Source organism: Pinus tabuliformis, chromosome 1_2 (assembly GCF_031772625.1).
Source record: "Pinus tabuliformis cultivar Carrire ecotype Pingquan chromosome 1_2, CPIR1, whole genome shotgun sequence".
NCBI lineage: Eukaryota > Viridiplantae > Streptophyta > Pinopsida > Pinales > Pinaceae > Pinus > Pinus tabuliformis.
In genome coordinates, this window is record NC_142298.1 from 605,949,123 (window position 1) to 605,968,608 (window position 19,486).

At 37.7% G+C, this 19,486-nt stretch overlaps 1 pseudogene; it reads left to right on the forward strand.

Annotated features, from left to right (window-relative positions):
• The first annotated feature begins 4,094 nt into the window (after positions 1–4,094).
• Positions 4,095–15,385, forward strand: LOC149207092 (chaperonin 60 subunit beta 2, chloroplastic-like; annotated as a pseudogene).
• Positions 15,386–19,486: the final 4,101 nt, after the last annotated feature.

A 19,486-nucleotide genomic window follows, 5' to 3' on the forward strand; every position in this document is an offset into this window, starting at 1 on the left:
AAAGGCGAAAATCTTGGTACATTGTATTTATGCAATGGTATTTCTAACTCTGTTAATGCTTTAACTTCCAAAGGAGCAGATGCAACATTATGGCATCATAAGCACGCACACATGAGTGAGAAGGGGATGAAGATTCTTCACTCAAGGAATTTGTTTCCGAGTTTGAAGAATGTTGATTTGGACTTCTATGAGAATTGCATTTATGGAAAACAGAAGAGAATCAAATTTCTCAGAGTTGGGAAAGAAAAGAAGAGCAAAAAATTAGAGCTTATGCATACAGATGTATGGGGACCCGCTCAGGTATCATCTCTCGGTGGCTCTCGTTATTATGTTACTTTTATTGATGATGCAACTAGAAAAACTTGGATTTATTGTATTAAGAACAAATTTGATGTATTCGATGCTTTCAAGAAATGGAAAGCTTTGGTTGAGATTGAGACAGGAAAGAAATTGAAGTGTCTCAGATCAAACAATGGAAGTGAATATTGTAGCAAAGAGTTTGATAGGTACTATTCAAAGCATGGAATTCACAGAGAGAAGACAGTTCCAAGAACACCACAAGAAAATGGTGTGTCAGAAAGGATGAACAGAACAATCATGGAGCGTGCAAGGTGCATGAGATTGCATGCAGGATTGCCTTTACAATTTTTGGCAAATGTTGTAGATATTGTTGTTTATCTAATAAATAGAGGGCCTTCAAGTTCCTTGGATGGTGGTGTTCCAGAGGAAGCATGGAAAGGTAAAAAGGTAAACTACTCTTTTTTAAAGCCTTTTGGTTGTGAGACCTTTGTCCATATTAATAAAGAAAATAGAACAAAGATTGAGGAAAAATCAAAGAAATGTATCTTTATTGGATATGGTGTTAATGACTTTGGTTATCACTTATATGATTATGAAAATCACAAAATCATTAGGATCATAGATGTAATATTCAATGAAAAGATCTTGTATAAGAATCAGTTGCAAGAAAAGAAACAGGAAAAAGAAAACAAGGAATACAGAGTTCTTGATGAGATCATTGAAAAAGTAAAGGTTCCTGAAAATAATAATAATCAACAACCACAACAAAAACAACCACCACAACAGCAACAGGCACCCCAAACACCTGAAATTGGTGTTAGAATATCTACCAGGATAAGTATACCCCCTGAAGGATACTCTCCTTCATTATATTATTTATTGTTGACTGATTTTGGTGAACCCGAATGTTATGAAGAAGCAATGCAGGTTGAAAGCAGGAAGAAGTCGGAGCTAGCCATGGAAGAAGAGATGGACTCCTTAATGCATAACCAGAATTGGGACTTAGTTAGGTTGCCTACAGGAAAACCTACATTGAAGAATAAATGGGTTTACAGGATGAAGGAAGAATATGGAGGAAAACAAAGGTACAAAGCTATACTTGTGGTGAAAGGGTTTGCACAGAAGAAAGGTATTGATTTTGATGAAATATTTTCTCCCGTTTTTAAAATGACTTCAATCAAAACTATTTAAGTCTAGTAGCAATTGAAGATTTGCATCTTGAGCAGTTAGATGTAAAGATAACCTTTCTCCATGGGGATTTAGAGGAAGATATATATATGCAACAACCACAAGGATATGAGGTAAAAGGGAAGGAGAAACTAGCGTGCAGGTTGAAGAAGAGCTTGTATGGCTTAAAACAGGGTCCAAGGTAGTGGTATCTAAAATTTGACAAGTTTATGTCTGAACAAGGTTATACTAGATGTCACTCTGATCATTGTGCTTATCTGAAAAAGCAAAATGATGGAAACTATATTATTTTGTTATTTTATGTATATGACATGCTTGTTGTAAGGTATAACATGCAGGAAATAAATGTTCTCAAGAGAAAATTGGAAATTTAACAAAAAACCTAAATATTTGGATAAAATTAATTATTAAGTAGCTGACCTTCATTCTTACTTAAAACAAAACAGCTCACCTCATAAGTATTTAAATCTCGCAATTGAGCTCTTCTTCTATCAACATTCAAAATAGTCTTGATGATGGATCCCTGTTGGGATTTGAAACATTGACAAAAAATGGTTTTTACCGTGGGTTCTCTGGTTACTAAAATACAAGAAAATTGGCAAATTCGTTTGCAATGAAGGATTTGGGAGCTGCAAAACAAATCCTTGGTATGGGAATAACAAGAGACAGGAAAAATCACAAATTAACATTGTCTTAGAATGAGTACATACAAAAGGTGTTGAAAAGATTTAATATGCACAATGCAAAACCCGTTAGTACAACTTTTTCTAGCCATTTCAAACTTAGTAAGGAAATGTGCCCAAAGACCCAAGAAGACATGGATTATATGTCTAAAGATCCATATGCATCAGCAGTTGGAAGCTTAATGTATGCAATGGTCTGCACAATGCCTGATATTGCACATGCAGTGGGAGTTGTAAGCAGGTACATGAACTATCTAGGAAAGGAACATTAGATGGCAGTGAAATGGATTCTCAGATATTTGAAAGGTACCACAAATCAAGCATTATGCTTTGGTGGTTCAAACATTTCTCTAGAGCGATATGTTGATGCAGATATGGCAGGTGACAGAGATAACAAGAGGAGCACTATAGGATATGTATTTACTGCAGGTGGAACAACTGTCAGTTGGGTTTCAAAAATCCAAAGTGTTGTTGCACTTTCAACAACAGATGCAGAGTATGTTGCTGCTACAGAGGCTAGTAAAGAAATGATTTGGTTATAAAGGTTTATTGGTGAACTGGGTAAGGAGCATGATATGGGCACGTTATACAGTGATAGTCAAAGTGCCATTCATCTTACAAAGAACTCAGCATTTCATTCCAGTACTAAACACATACAACTCAAGTACCATTTGATACGATCAATGTTGGAAGATGGAGAGTTGAAGCTGGAAAAGATACACACTAGCTAGAATCCTGCAGATATGCTAACAAAAGTTGTAACTAGGGAGAAACTGAGAATATGCTCAGTTTCAATTCATCTTCAAGCGTGACGATGAAGATGAGAAACAACCAGGTCCAAAGAGGAGTCATTGTCCAACAAATGAAGCAGTGATGGATTTGCTACAATCATTCTCTAAGTGGGAGATTGTTGGGTGTGGACCATGATTATTTAGATGTCTTTGTTTCAGCCAGATGTATACCCCAGGAAGTTTGTATACCCCTCCATGCGGGGGGGTGCGGGGGCGACTTGTGCCCCCCATGGGGGTTCGGGGGGCTCCATCCCCCTCGGCTAGCGGGTCCGGGGACCAGCGGTCCCCCGGTGGGGGTTTCGGGGGCAGCGCCCCTGAAGCTAAAAACAAATGTTAAATTTCCTTGTAAAAGTATAGTAATTTGTACTCAATCTCGGCCGTTCATTAGGTGGATGCTCTGACGGTAGAACTTATGTTTAGTTTAGGGTTTTTTTCCCTAGAAGGCACCCCCTCTCGTTGTATGAGGGCATTGTATTGAGGCTGTGTAATAGATGTGTATTCTTCAAGCGAGAAACAGAGAGGTGAGGATATGAGATAAAACAGAGGATATTACAGTGGATCTACCATAGGTTGTGTCTCAAGGACTGGCTATTCTAGGCAGACGTAGCCCAAAATGGGTGAACCACGTATATCTATGTCTCTCTAGTTTTATACGTTTTCTGTGTTTATATTTATGCAATATTCTATGTGTTCCATTGCTCTGTAATTTATAATTTTCTAACAAAAAACAGTTTTGTCAATTTGGGCAGATTTGCCTTAAACATTTGTCGTGAAGCTGGGTGAATTCCAAGGGTTCCAAAAGCATGTTGGGTCATCTAGGAACACAACCTAGGTTCCTAAGTTTCCATGTGAATGCCCAAAATATCGAAACTAAAGGCACTACCGAATCAGAAGGAAACACTCACTCTAGAAAAACTGTCAAATTAGTGAGGGCTCAAGAGAAAACTTTTATGTCCTAATAGATCCTTCAATATTTGGTGCTCGCATATGAAGTATTGTTTGTGCACAGCAGTGGTGAATTAAATTTATATGGCCAATTGGATAGCTAATATGAATTAAATCTAGATGGAATTCATGTTTGTGAGATAGCTAATATGAAGATATTGTAAGTCTCTATTCCGAATAAAGGAAGATGGCATATGCTATAGGTAATATGACAATAGTTGCCACTCTACCTCATTGGGTAACATTGGAAAGAAGAGGAAGTTGGGTGCAGTATCTGACAAAAATGCCAGGAAATTGTCTTCTCTTGTTACTTTTTACCCCATCTCCTCTAATCGTTTATGTAGAAGGCAGACCGCGAGATTACGGAGCAGAGAGAGGGTAGTCAATCCAAGATATACGGCAACAAAGTTGTAATTCAACCAAGATGGGTCAGTGACAAAAAAAATGTAGGTCAGAGAAAACAAATTCCATCTAAAGGAAGATTCTTTTCACATAAAACTTTATTGTGGTAGATCTTTCCTTGTCCATATACCTTTGATGTTAATGTGTGGTTTGTATGTAGGCTTGGTATGACATATATTCCAGCATTTTGTTGTGCACCTACTGAAAATATTTTCAAATTGTCTTGTAGGCAGGTGTCAAAAAGCTTGTTGATATTGTCGGAGTCACCATTGGTCCGAAGGGCAGAAATATTGTTTTGGAGAGAAGGTATGGTTCTCTGAAGATTATCAATGATGGTGTGACAGTAGCTAACGAGGTAAATTGAAGATGTGGGTTGTAAATTTTTTATGTTCTATATTAGTTTTCCTTGCCTAAATGTCTTACTGTCTTAGAGCTGGAAGGAAAAATTCTCACAGGTCATAGAAAACATATTTATCTTTTGAGGATGTACCTAGTCTATGGAGTAGCCATAGTAGAGTAATGAATGACACTTTAAACAGTTGAAAAAAATACTTGTGTGCCAAATGTTGATGAGTCAAGTTAAATTTTTATTTCTTGTCTAGTTAATCCAGTCTAGTTAATGCTTTTCAATGTTGCACCTTGCTTCTGACAGGTTGAATTAGAGGACCCAGTTGAAAATATTGGGGCCAAGTTGGTAAGACAGGTTGCAGCAAAGACAAATGATTTAGCAGGTGTTAGAACTACCACATCTGTTGTACTTGTGCAAGGTTTAATAGCTTAAGGTGTAAAGGTAATTTATTTGTCCCTATTACTGGCTTAAGTATTTATTCATTTTTATTGGCCCTTTTGGTGGTTGTTGTTTAGTTATTTATTTTGTGAATTTTCAAGGCTTCACAAGGATCAAGATAGTATTTGAGTGGAAAAATAGCCTGGTTGAAGATGAAATTGTGATCATGTTATCAATTGGTATGACCTAGTTAGGAAAAACCCAACAGATAAATCTAGCTTGTATTTTTAAAGATTTGTGGATAAGAATCTGAATCATAAGCCTGTTCAGTTTGTTGCAGCTGGAGAAAATCCTATTCAAATTACAAGGGTGTTACAGGGAAAAGTGTCTACACAGAACTGCTTATCCCACTAAGGTATGATAGCTAACTTAGAAACAAACAAAGTAAAGCTACACTCACTTTTCCTTTATGAAATACAGATGAGAGAAGAACAAAGAAGACCAACCTCAGTCTTGCGCTAATCTCCTAGTTCGATTCCTCTCTCTCTTGATAGTCTTTCGCTACCTGCTCCCTTGTACGCATAGCTTCACAGAGTACCTGTAAGATCACAGTAGCATAACACTATACAAGAACATGGATCTATAATCATAAACAATCTAGGATCAGATGTAAATTGACCATACAAATGCATAAAACATAAATGACACAAGAGTATGGAGGAAAACTTGAATAGCTTTTATTGATAAACAAGAAAGATCCAACGGAGTTACAACTAGTTATTCTAACCCAGCATCATCCTCTCAGCAAGGAAGCCCCTCTTCACCTCATACAAAGCTTAGATCACCCAACAATCTGATGTTGTCTCAAGAAACCAACAACAATTCCTTACAATATGCAAAATTCCAGCCTCTGGATCTCTGGGATGAGGGATCCATATATAGATATCTGTAAGGGAGATGAGTCATCTTGTGATTTGATTAGTGTCTTCCCTCTGATAGTTCTTACTTCCACTTGGAGATTGATGATCTCTTACTCATCCTTGGTCGAATTCAGAGAGGCAAGTGTCATAGGAGAAGTTTCTGGAAGATTCCATGCCTATCCACCTCGTGGAATGACATTGCCATTTGTCATTTCTCGCCCATCGCACCCCATAGAAGGGCTTTTTGAAATGCAACGCACCCACAAAGTGTATTTAGGTGAGATGCAACGCACTTTGCCTATGGAGTAGCTGAAATGATCCTGTTTTGACAAGTTTTGAGCAGTTTTTCATGGAGAACTTCTGGGAGAAGCTGTAATCAGTTGACCTTGTTCCTTTAGGGGTTAGAATAACACTTTTAGGGACTTAGAAGCCCTTGGTTTATGGACATTTCATGCTTGGGGTTGTAGTGCCCAAAAATGTCTATAATAGTCGCCCCCTAAAGCATGAGGTCGTTAATCTTTTGACGTTGGGTGAAATGCTTTATTATGAGGATCCGAAGTTCTTTCAAGCTGGGAGGAGACCTATAATAAGATACAATACAATACATTATCTTCATAATATTTTCATGATCTAGCTGAGGCGGGCATTCCCATGCTCAGCTTTATAAATTCATTTTCATGTACATAGGACAGGCAATCGTCTGAGTGTAGACTGATGATTCTGGTATAGTCATCATCCCTTTGATTGGATGATTATCTGTGCAACAATAATGTACATTTGATGTCTTTATTTCCCTGAATATATATCGTAGCCCAGATGGATGATACTAGGTCCGGGGTCTTCAGTCTCGTTCGATCTTCACTCGAAGTACAAGTCTATCCATGTGAGAGATGTTATGGAGTCGAACATGGAAAGACATCGCCTGATTACCAGCCAATGATGTAAGCTGTTAATAGGCGCGAGAGGAATCACCGATAATGACAATGGACCTCAAGGTACTGCAGTACAATTCACGTGGTGTGAATAAAGGACTTGGCGTTGAACACCACGCAAAATCTTCCGGTCGAAGGTCATTGATGTAAACCTGTCGCCGGAAATGAGAAACTTGCCATTGAGGCATGCAAGCTTCAAAGTACTGAACGGGGTGTTCCTAGACTGACTTCTTGGATAATGAGCTGATGTCGACAAGAAGCGATCCGTCACAGGAGGGCCTTAATGAATCCCAAATCAATGACATGGAACGGAGCAAATGATTTTAATGGAGGTGAAAACGATCTGATGACATAAGGTTCAGGGTGGCGGTCATGAAAGAATGGAGTGTAAATGTATTATAGCGGGTGAGACACAGGTGAATTCTCTAAATGACTTCTCTTGAACATATTGGTGAAACTAACGTGATGGATTGGTAGCATTAACCCCAAATATGGATGGTGTGATGGGACCATGGTGATGTGACTGGTGAATGAAACAACCCAACCCGACTTGGATGCGGAGTGAAAGTGTCATGTTAAAGAGCGACTTGCTACCAACGAAGTTTCTTCAAGTTTTCTTCCCAATTTTCCCCAGTCATTGCTGACCAGTACCTCTTTATTTTTGTCAAGCTTGAGGAGGATAACATATGCTTGTTCTATAATTTTCCCTTCGGTCAAACCCATCGCTATGTTTTAACGAGTCTAGCGATAGTGAAACTCATTCTTGTCTGCTATGGACAAGTTTGTCGCTATTAAGTTTTAACGAGTTTAACGACAAAGATAACTCGGTCCTTTTCAATTTTAGAGAGTCTGAAAAGGAACGTAAATCAAACTCCAAAATTCCTTTTTCGTCATCTAATCCCTTAAGTCCGAAAAAGTAAAAAACAATACAGAAGGGAGGAATTTTCGATACTTTTAACGAGCCGAACAAAACAAGCACTCGTTATTTTTGTGTAATAATCCCTCAGGTCCAAAAAGAATAAAATCTAAAGAAGGGATAGCACTTCCGGTCCCTTTAACGAGCTGGAGAGGCCAATGGCTTGGCAATCTTTTCATATTTTATGATTCAGTTCAAAAGAGCTTAAAGGAGACTCGTCTCTTGAGGAACGAGTGATAAAATCAGGTAGCAGCTGATTCCAGGTAAGGTTTGGAATTTTCCAATCACGACAGTGTTACAAGGATGGCTAGTGAGATCACTCTTCGCAGCTGTTCCTCAAAAGGGGTAAAAAAATCAAATGGAGGTGAATGATCGGCCAATACAGAATGGAGGTGATGATGAGAACATGACCAAGGCTTTAAAGGCTGAAGTACTACATTCACGATGGTTATTTACGGGGAATTGGTTCATTTTTTTTATTGAGCTTAAACGCTGGGGGAAACATTTGCTCATGACTTATGTTTATTTTTTAACGAGATTGAACTATGTGCTAAAACTGCTCTATTAATCCAGTCGTATAATAAGAATGTCTCATATATGAAAACGACAATTTTTAGCATTTTGCCCCACATCCTTTCTTTATGCAAGTTAGGAAACAACCAATCCTACGAGTTTAAAGGGTTAGAGGACCTATAAAATTAAAAAAATAAATAGTCTCTCTTCGCTTGCACGCAAAAAGGTTTGCATGCCCCCAGGTATAAAACAGAGTTTCAAGGTCACCTTTCAAATCTCCAACAAAACATTTGTTTTATCAGGAAAGGTCTACCTCTTTCGGGTTACCAAAGATTGTTCTATTCACAGCGCAAACAAAACACTTCTTCGGTGATGTCTACCGAAATAGACAAAGGTGAGACAATCCACTCACATAACTTTGACAAGAGAATCTTATTCCAGTCTAACTCCCTCTTCCAATCACGGATGAGAGTACAGCCTAGTCATATATCTCTTGCGGAAACCTACCCTATACCCGAAGTTTCCCTGCCAAAGCAGACCAGGGTGCATGCCCCTTGGGTTTCAGTCATGTCCCCTGAATCACTCGTGCTCATCAGGTGGGCGGACTGGAGATTGATGAGACATTCTTTGTGTGAAAAGACCATTCAGGGATGGCATATGACTATTTGCTCTGTGTGATCCGGGAAATGAAAGCTGGTCTACGAGCTTGACCACTCTTCCTTCGTGCGGAAAACACATCACTCTAAAGAGTGATGAGACAATGGCTCCCATGCAATAAATATAGTCTCGTCCAAGGAGTAGATTACAATCCAGGGGTCCTTGAAGTACCATTACGTTCATGTGAACGGTTTTCCCTCTCAATGTTATGGGCACATTGGGAAGGATCCCTAACGGTCGACTAGTTCCTTTGTCAAAGCCTGTTAGATTTATCATCTCAGGCAAAAGCGATGGTGAACCAAGCGCTTTCCAAGCAGTCGAGGAAAGGATACTCATAGAATCCCCTTCATCTATGATGGTACCAGCCATAACCATTCTATATACTTGAGCAATGATTCAGAATGGTACACTAGCTAGTAAACGGGGTCTGCCTAGTTGATTCCAGTCGAAGGAAACAACTAGGTTGCTTGGAGGTGGGACCGAATCGACGGCCGGGTACGACTCTGATGAACTTCCTTCATGTGGTAAAGGAACGGGTATATTTCCCCCATGTTCATCGGAGTCTGTAATTACGAAAATAATTTGGACGGTGTCATCCTTATTCTCTTCTGCGATTGTATCATCTGAAGATGGAATCTCTGAAGGCAAGATCGGTTCAACTGCCACCTTGACCTTTTGACTTTCGTCTGGTATGGGTTCAGATGGTTTGTCTTCAATGATAGATGCTTCGGCCAACCACCTGGGCAAGTCAGCCGGCTTTTGAACTAGTGATGGACTCGACAAGAGTTTTTTATATCCAGGAGGAAGTCATAACGGTGAAACCGAACGATCATCCAAAACTCTTTTAGCCTCGTCTAAGAAGGGACAATGGTGGACGGCATGATCGCCTTCGCATAGTTTACAAGGAAATCTATATTTTCCTTTTTGTCCTGGGGCTTCACTTTCACTAGTCGACGGTGTGCTTTCAACATGATCATTAGAGGTTGAAGACACCGGGTTGTGCAAACAAGGAGACCAGTCCCTTAAGATCTGAGGGATGCAGGGAAAATCTCTATGATAGTGGTCTCCTTTGCAAATGACACATGGCAATTTACGCCTGGTCGGTGTTGTGTGTGGATTTTCGCTAGACGATGCTTGGTTGCCCCCTTTCACTTTTGGCTCCTTCTTCTTCTTCTCTTTCTTCTTCTTTTCCTTCTTCTTCTCAGACACTTGATTTTGGGCTTTACCAGCCCCATCAAGCAAAGAGGAAGGAGGAGAGGAATAATTGGAGGAAGTAGAAGGTTGGTGGGTAACTCTGGATTCGTCCAGTTGCTGACTCGATTGCTCAGGAATTGCGGTGTTCTGAATGATAGAGGTTGAGAAGAGCCATACGGGCAAGCCAATTGTGAATCTTGGAAGCGACAATGTGGCCATATGGGGTGCACCAACATCTCCCAAAGAGGAGAAGGGACTAGGATTTCCTCCAAGGGGAATTCCTTGGTTGGTAAGTTCCATTTTCTCAACCTAAGATCAACGTAGGAAAGGGTGATGATTATTCCGTTTAAAATAAATTTTAGACGCTTTGACACAACTTGTTTTTTCATTTTCTAAGAGTCAAGAAAAAACAAAAGATGACTCTAGTCGCCTTCGATTTTTAATGAGCCTGAAGTGACAAGTGCTCAGATGGACCTTTTCCGTTAAGGAGTCTGAAAAGGAACGAAAGGGACTACTCTGGAAATCTAGGTAGAGGGATTACCAAAGCAATCGCAAAACTATAGAATACTTTTTACAGTACGATAGTCAATCTTCCCAAATGCTGTGTTCAATGCATTGTGATCGATAGGGCGGCAGACACCGCTTCCTATGGATAAAGGATTAAGCCTATTGTGGTCTCCCAAAATATACTCGACGGTACGTGGGAGCACAAGTCTGTACCGGTACTTATCGTCTCAAAGTGGAGGAATCACCCAACCATCAGTGAGAACAACAGTTACCAGGCTTTATGACGCTAGAATACGTCTCTAGCCTAGACTTCTAAATGTTGTGCGTTAGGTTCCAAAGCGTTGTTAGATTCATTGAATTTATTTTATAGTTGATCTTGTTTAAGAAATTTTCCTTTCAGGTTCACCGCGAGATGTAGATGTATAATTCCTAAAATGCAATGTCAGATGATAAACAATCTTTTATCTTCTTTGTGCAATGAAAATCCTAGCTACTAAGGAAAGAGAGATAGTATTCTTTCACAAAGAGCAAAGAGCACACTCTAAATGCACTGTCCTAAATCAAACCAATCAAACAGTCTAAATGCAAATGCACATGCATGTATTTGTTTTCAACTTTCTTAGTATGTGAATGGTAAAAATAAAGCTAATGCGCAAATCTGAATTACTTTTCAAGCGACAATTACTAACAAGTTTCTTTTCGAAATAAAAAATGGAGACAATCACAACACTTTACGATTTGGAAATGAATACTTGCTTTCGACACTAGAAAAATTACAAATTCAGACCAAATACAATACTAACAAGATAATCGACTATCTACAGCAACCAAACTCTTTCCTATGACTGAAAATGACACTTGCGGCACTTTCAAATCAAAGGACGACAGTACGATTAAATTAATTTTTGCATAGGAGAACTAAAAATGACTCAACAAATACACAAAAAAATTTACAGTTCTTTTTTCACAAAGGAGGCGGAATAACAGCAAGGAAAAGGGGTTTCAAACAGAGATAGACTGATCACAGGCAGCAAAATTCATGAATAGAACTGGAAAGAATGAATCACAGAAACCAAAGCTGAGCAATTCATAGTCTGATCAGCGCACCTGTAACACATGGAATTTGAAATGCAGTGCACCTACTACACTCGGGAAGTGCACTAAATTTCAGATTCACAGAACAGTACCTGCGCTGGGCCAGAGACGAGACTTTGCTTGGGTTCCAGGTCATAGTTTGCAGTTCAGTTCATGGGTTTGGCCGAGCAAATGGTAATCAGTAATGCAACAATCAGGGGTAGATCTAAGGAGGTTCTAAGAGCTACCACAAGGGGCAATCAGAGAGTTTGTGAATCAGTTGTTTAAGTTATAAACAAATCCCGGAGATTGACTGAAGTGACATTTATCTACTTTGCATTTACATAGCAAATGTAGTTCGAAAGCTACCTGGCTCGACTTCAGGCTCCGTCTGTAAGTTTATAAAATAGAAAACAAGGAAGATAAACAAACAAACTAATTCATCCCCAGCAGAGTCGCCATTTTGTTACAGGGAAAAGTGTCTACACAAAACTGCTTATCCCACTAAGGTGTGATAGCTACCTTAGAAACAAACAAAGTAAAGCTACTTTCGTTTTTCATTTATGAAATACAGATGAGAGAAGAACAAAGAAGACCAACCTCTGTCTTGCGCTAATCTCCTAGTTCGATTCCTCTCTCTCTTGATAGTCTTTCGCTACTTGCTCCCTTGTACATACAGCTTCGCAGAGTACCTGTAAGATCACAGTAGCATAGCACTATACAAGAAAATGGATCTATAATCATAAACAATCTAGGATCAGATGTAAATTGACCATACAAATGCATAAAACATAAATGACACAAGAGTATGGAGGAAAACTTGAATAGCTTTTATTGATAAATAAGAAAGAGCCAAGGGAGTTACAACCAGTTGTTCTGACCTAGCATCATCCTCTCAGCAAGGAAGCCCCTCTTCACCTCATACAAAGCTTAGATCACCCAAAAATCTGATGTTGTCTCAAGAAACCAACAACAATTCCTTACAATATGCAAAATTCCAGCCTATGGATCTTTGGGATGAGGGATCCATATATAGATATCTGTAAGGGAGATGAGTCAGCTTGTGATTTGATTAGTGTCTTCCCTCTGATAGTTCTTGCTTCCACTTGGAGATTGATGATCTCTTACTCATCCTTAGTCGAATTCAGAGAGGCAAGTGCCACAGGAGAAGTTTCTGGAAGATTCCATACCTCTCCACCTCGCGGAATGACGTTGCCATTTGTCACTTATCGCCCATCGCACCCCATAGAAGGGCTTTTTGAAATGCAACGCACCCACACAGTGTATTTAGGTGAGATGCAATGCACTTTGCCTATGGAGCAGCTGAAATGTTCCTGTTTTGACCAGTTTTGAGCAGTTTTTCATGGAGAACTTCTGGGAGAAGCTGTAATTAGTTGACCTTCTTCCTTTAGGGGTTAGAACAACACTTTTAGGGACTTAGGAGCCCTTGGTTTATGGACATTTCATGCTTGGGGTTGTAGTGCCCAAAAATGTCTATAACAAAGGGGAATTGACAAGATAGTAAAGGCTCTTGGTTTTGAACTCCAAAGGAGGTAAATGCACACATTTGAGCCGCTTTTAGTCTATGGTTGAGGTGCACTTTCATTAGGGGAATAGTTGATTTAAAACTGTCAGCTAGAGTTTCTTGAAGACAACAAGGTAGAATTTTTACGAGTTACTTGTCAAACATTTGGGAAAAATATTATCTGTAAGGGAGTACACATGTTGAAACTTAACACCCTATAATTGGCATTATTCTCCAGGTTGAAGATAGTGAATTAATTGATGTTGCTCCAATAAGTGTTGGTAATAACTATGAAATAGGAAACATAATAGTAGAGGCGAGTAAAGTTGGAAGGAAAGGTGTTGTGACACTTGAAGAGGGAAAAAGTACATAAAACAATATGTATGTTGTAGAGGGAATGTAATTTGATCATGGATGAAAATTGCAACATAATTGATATGAATGAAATACTCTTGCTCTTTTTGGCTGTGCTACTACTTGTTATTGCTCCTTGTAATGAAAAGAGAATGGATAGAGATCATGTGTAACATTTTTAGAATAAAATCTCATCTTAGTTGCAGAATTATTTCCCAATTACCTCCATCTATCATATATTCATGGCACATCCTTCTGGTTCAATAGAGGTTGGTGCTACTTTTCTATGGAATTTTAAATTCTGTGCCTTATGAACCTTCTATTATTTTTGGAATTTGTATAATATTTGATTTAGAAAATGACCACTACTAAGCATGTGAAGAGGGTTGATAAATTTCTATTTATTTTCGCTTGTATTTTGAAATTCAAAGATCAGTAAATGAACTTGCACCTTTACATTTTCTTATAATTTGCAGTTATTATTGGTTGAAAAAATGATCACAACTTCGAGAGACTTGATTATAATATTAGAAGAGGCCATTCGTGGGGGGTACAATCTTGATCATTGCGGAGGAAATTGAACAAGAAGCCTTGGATACTTTTGTCATGAACAAACTTTGTGGTGCATTAAATGTTGGTGCTTTGAAAGCTCTTGGATTCAGAGAGTGGAAAAGGGGACACAATTTTCCATTAGAAATTTCATCACTCTCATAAATTTGTACTACTGCGAAATTGGTTGAGGTAACATCTTTCACAATATAACAATATTCGACACTTCCCATTTTGACATTGCTATATTCGCTAGAGTTATTTTTCAAGTTTAGCTACATTAAGGACTTACATGAACTAAGAGATTAAGTACAAATTGCAGTGTTTATATAAGCAGTGCTATATCATTTTTCATGGAAACAATCTTTATTTGATAATGGATTTTCTCTACAAGTTCAACTTTTCATGTTAATAGGATAAATTGTCATTGAGTGAGATGTACTGAGAATAAAATATTTCCACCATGTCTTGGTCACAAGTTTCTAATATCTTATGTAGATATTGTTTTGTTTATTCTTTCTCTGTGTAGGCACTGTTATCAAGGATGAAGTTGGATTTTCCCTTGGATAAAGTTGGAAGTAAGGTTCTAGGTACTGTTGCCAAGGTGGTACTTACTAAGGATTCAACAACAATAGATGGTGATGGGAGCACTCTGGAAGGTGTTAATAAAAGAGTGTCTCAAATTAGATGCTTGATAGAGGTGTGTAATTTCTCTATAACTTAAATAGGTTTCTTTATGCAAATCAAGGCTTGAAATTATTGTCTTGTTTTCTCTGTATAGCCACCATATATAGTAAAGTGGCCATCACCCTGTGGGGAGGGATCTCCTCATTAATATCATTCATGATGATGGTATTAATCTCAAATTTTATTTGTGAGTTTTCAAGATAGGAGTGTAGAAAGAAACAATTTTGATGCACGGTTTATAATTTGAATATATGTGCCTCTGAAGGAACATGCAACAATAATTACAGACATTAAATTTAAATAACTTAAGGTTTCTTTAATATGATAATATGTTTTGCTTGATATTTAACTTCCCTATCAACCTATTTTATCAAAGGTTTTCACCAATGATATCATTCTCATTTTCTTTGCAAGTTGCAAAACAAGACTACGAAAAAGAAAATTTGAATGAAAGAATTACCAAGATTTCTGGTGGAGTTGTTGTTATCCAGGTAAAGTTTGGCATGCTGAATTCATGGTAGCTATTTGTAACAATTCCCTGTTATTAGCATTATAGCAATCTGAATCTAGTTGATGGATGTTGGTGACTGCATTTCAATGTATATTTGTCTAAAGTAAGAATCGAGTGTATATGATAGTGTAAATGGAAGGAAGGATGCTATATTTATCTAGATTCATTTATCTGGGCATCTCTAGATGGAAATGCAACCTTTATTTATCTAGATATGCCTATGACAAGATGCAATAGCCCTAATTGGACAACATTGAAACTAGCTCAATTCGGTGTTTAATTGCCATGACCAATTCCTTCATTTTCCCATAGTAGCTATGTTGCAATAGTGGTGCCTTTGCAATCTTGAAATGTCCTACAATATTTTCCTATGACAAGATACAATAGCCCTAATTGGACAACACTGAAACTAGCTCAATTCAATGTTTAACTGCCATGAAAAATTCCTTCATTTTCCCATAGCAGCTATGCTGCAATAGTGTCACATGGAGCTAGGGTTAATTTTCACATGGACATATCTCTTTTGAAAATGAAGGAAATGTGCTAGGCTCTCATTTAATATATGTTGCTAAGATATTATGAGTTATCATCATTCTTAGTCCTTAGTTGTAGTAAATGTACTGTCTCTGTGTTCATGGCTGAAATAAATAATTCTCCATTGAGTTTCTATTAGCATCATCTAGAAACTCTTTATTGATTGATGCTCTATGAAATGCATCAGCTCTGAGTTACTCATCATCCACTTTCTTGCTGAGATAGAGATCAACTGCCACAGTTCTGGAGCTATTGCATTTCCTCAAGGAGTTTCTAATTTTGTTTCTATACAACTGTTAAGAATTTCTCTCTCACATGTTCTTAAGCATTCTTGGGAGGATTTCTACTTACTGGAGTCGTTTCCCTCTCCCCTAAGAATTATTTTCATTTGTTGGGGTGACTTTGAGCTCAATCTTCGTTGTCTAAGAGGCCATAGGTACTATAAAAGGCCATACATAACTGTAAAATATCATTGGCTTTCCAATTTCCCTTCAATCCCATAAATCCATCAAATACATGGGTGCTAAAATCTACAAGGTAGAGCATTCTTGATGTGTATTTATGGTAGAATGTATTTATATTATAATCTTGTTAAATTGGGATCCATTACTTGAGTGATTCAAATTATAGGTTGTTCCATTGGTATTGGGAATCGTTACATGAGAACCCATTAACTATAATTACTCACCAATAATATCCAGAGGTTGTTCTATACTAGAATGATGATTGTCCAGTATGATGTATAATGAGGATAAGGTTGAAGAAATGAATGAGGAGAAATCTCATTTAGGGGGAAGTGTGGATGAAGGTTTTATTGTAGAAAAAGAAAATACAACAGTATGGAGTCATGGACAAATATGGACAAATTTTGATGAAGAATAGGCTTCCCTTTTTTGTATAAAACCTCTATCATTAAGTTTTATTAATAGTCAAAGGAAGTTTTTATGTCAAACAAAAATATTAAAATCCCCACTTTCCAATGTATTCAATCCTTCTTGAATTGGATATGTCAATCAAAAGTTTTGAATTCATACATGATATGACTCCAAATTTATACCAAATCCTATGAAAGCATTCCATGTAAAAGCTTGTGACCTTTTCTTTTTAATAGATCTGGTCTAACCAGACTTGTATCTTCCAGTCAAAAGACAACTATCATTTTCAACCCTCATTCAACACTTGTTTTAGAGCCAAACTTGTACAAACTACAACTCGTTTGGCTCTATACCAAATCCTTTGAAATTATGTCCATCAAATCTTTGAATATATGACTTTCAACAGACTCTGGTCCAATCAAACATGGACTTGCAAGCCAAAGTTCTATGTTACGTGCTATACACTAATAGCTAAAGTCCTCATTTATGAGTATTGTAGGTGGTTCAAACATTAACATGAACTTTATTTTGTATTACTATAATGATATATGCGTATATAAAATACTAAACAAGATGCTTATAGATGACATAGAAGAAAATTATTAGCAATAGTATTCATGACAAAATATAGTTGATATATATAACTATTCCTAAATGGGTGTCAATTCCATATAAAATTACTCCACAAAACACAATTCATGGGCTTAATATGGATTATAGAGAATAAGGAATAGAATATGGGTGTGCTTTATTTTGGAATCACAACAATAACAAACAAGGGCTGGAGGCAGTGTCAATCCCTGCCAGGGAAGGCACGAGCTAGATAATTATGGATAATCATGGCTAGAGCATAATGTAAACCATGCAAAACATTTGAATGTCATCCAGACTATATAAAATATATAGAGGAAACATAAGCAAGATACTTGAATGCCATCCAAATTATATAGAGAGGCAAACTAATCTTATAGATAAGACAAGATATGATAATTTTATTAATGTCCAACAAATGACCATAATAGGTCAACAGTACTGTCAGTTGCAACGATTACAACATGCCAATCTGGTTGACCAAATGGTCCCCTTTAACATTTCTATTAAAAAGTATAAAATACATTTATAATCCAAGTAAATGTAAATATAGAAGCTAGAAGATCTTGGCTTCAAAACAAAGCATTGCGATGACATAGAGAAGGAGAAGAAGAAAAAGGAGGGGGAAGAGTCTCCTGTCCTGTTCCTACTCCTAACATCCGAGGTCAAGAGAAGAAAACTGAGAGAAGCTTGTCAAATTCTATTGTCCTATGGGCATACTAGGCAGTCGATGCTATCGCCTAGAGGTTCTAGGGCACCTCCCAGGGGTGGATCGAGTCCTGTGGCACTAGTGCAATTTGGTGGGTCAAACCCTCGGGACCACACTAATCTAGTCTCAGTGTCTGTGGGTTAGTCAATGATTCTTTTGGTGCCCTGCACTAATGGTAGCACCCTAAAGAAGTTTGTGATCTTCTGTGTGGTGTCCGATCTGGTGGGGGGCTGAGGAGAGGTATATTTAGTACATCACATGGATGGATAGGTGTATTGAGTACAACACATGGTTTTAATAAATGCATATCTTTCAATTAGGTTAGATATTCTGAATATGGTGTGTACTTTTCTGATTTTCTTGTACCTTTTAGTCAATATTGCTATGGAAACAACATTATGGAAACAAAAGCACTAGAGTAAGGAAAATCAAATTCCTTAATAATTATTAATAGACAGTGAATACACAGTGAGATGTGATATTACAAGAAGAAAGAAATAAAATGATCCCATGCTAAAAACCAAAGATTCTATACCTTAATTTCATATTTTTCAACTGAAAAAACCCCTTTATGAGAATAGAGTTGCTCCTGATGTCATCAAGACTCATAGAGCTACTCCTGATGTCATAAAGATGCTCCTGATGGTAAGGAATGGCTGCTACATAGGTCCAGTATATTCAATGCCCTACTGATAGGTATATGGATAAGATTGGGGCAAAGTTTGGCCTCCAACATAGGTTTTTCCTCACACTTGTTCAAAATGGTTGTCAGGCAATCAAGGGGTAAACAATCTTTATGTAAGCTAAAAAGAACAAGAAACTCAGGAGAGTAGTTGTGGATTCACCCTTTCAATGTTTTAAAATATTAGATATTGTGCTTTACTTATGGTTTAAAATTTTGTTATTACGATATCTCGAGTTTTGATATCTATGATAATAGTGATTTAATGGGGTAAATTCAAGAAAAGAAAATGACTACACTGCATGGATGTGATCTTTCAAATCATATGACATCATTTTGAAAAGATGAGGAAAAATAAGGATGGGTATGAGAAATGTTTTCTTTGTAAAAGAATGGGTGAGACAACTGAATGTAGCTAGAAGCACACCATTGGAGCTTGGAAACTCATTACCTTCCTCTATGTCATGCAAGATAATGGCTAAATAAATGGCTCAAGTGCATGGAAGGTAGTTCAACAAGAGCACACAAATTTTTTACAGGGTTCGATTATTCTAGACACCTAATCTAGACTTGAGAGGCCTTGGATGGGCTCAAGACAGTGGCTAGCACCCTAGTTTCCTGCAAATTAGAGCTTTATCACATACATGCTAGTTTTCTTACTATGATGTGTGGCAATGGTGAAAAGTTGAAACATTACCCTAAAAAATCTAAATCCAACCC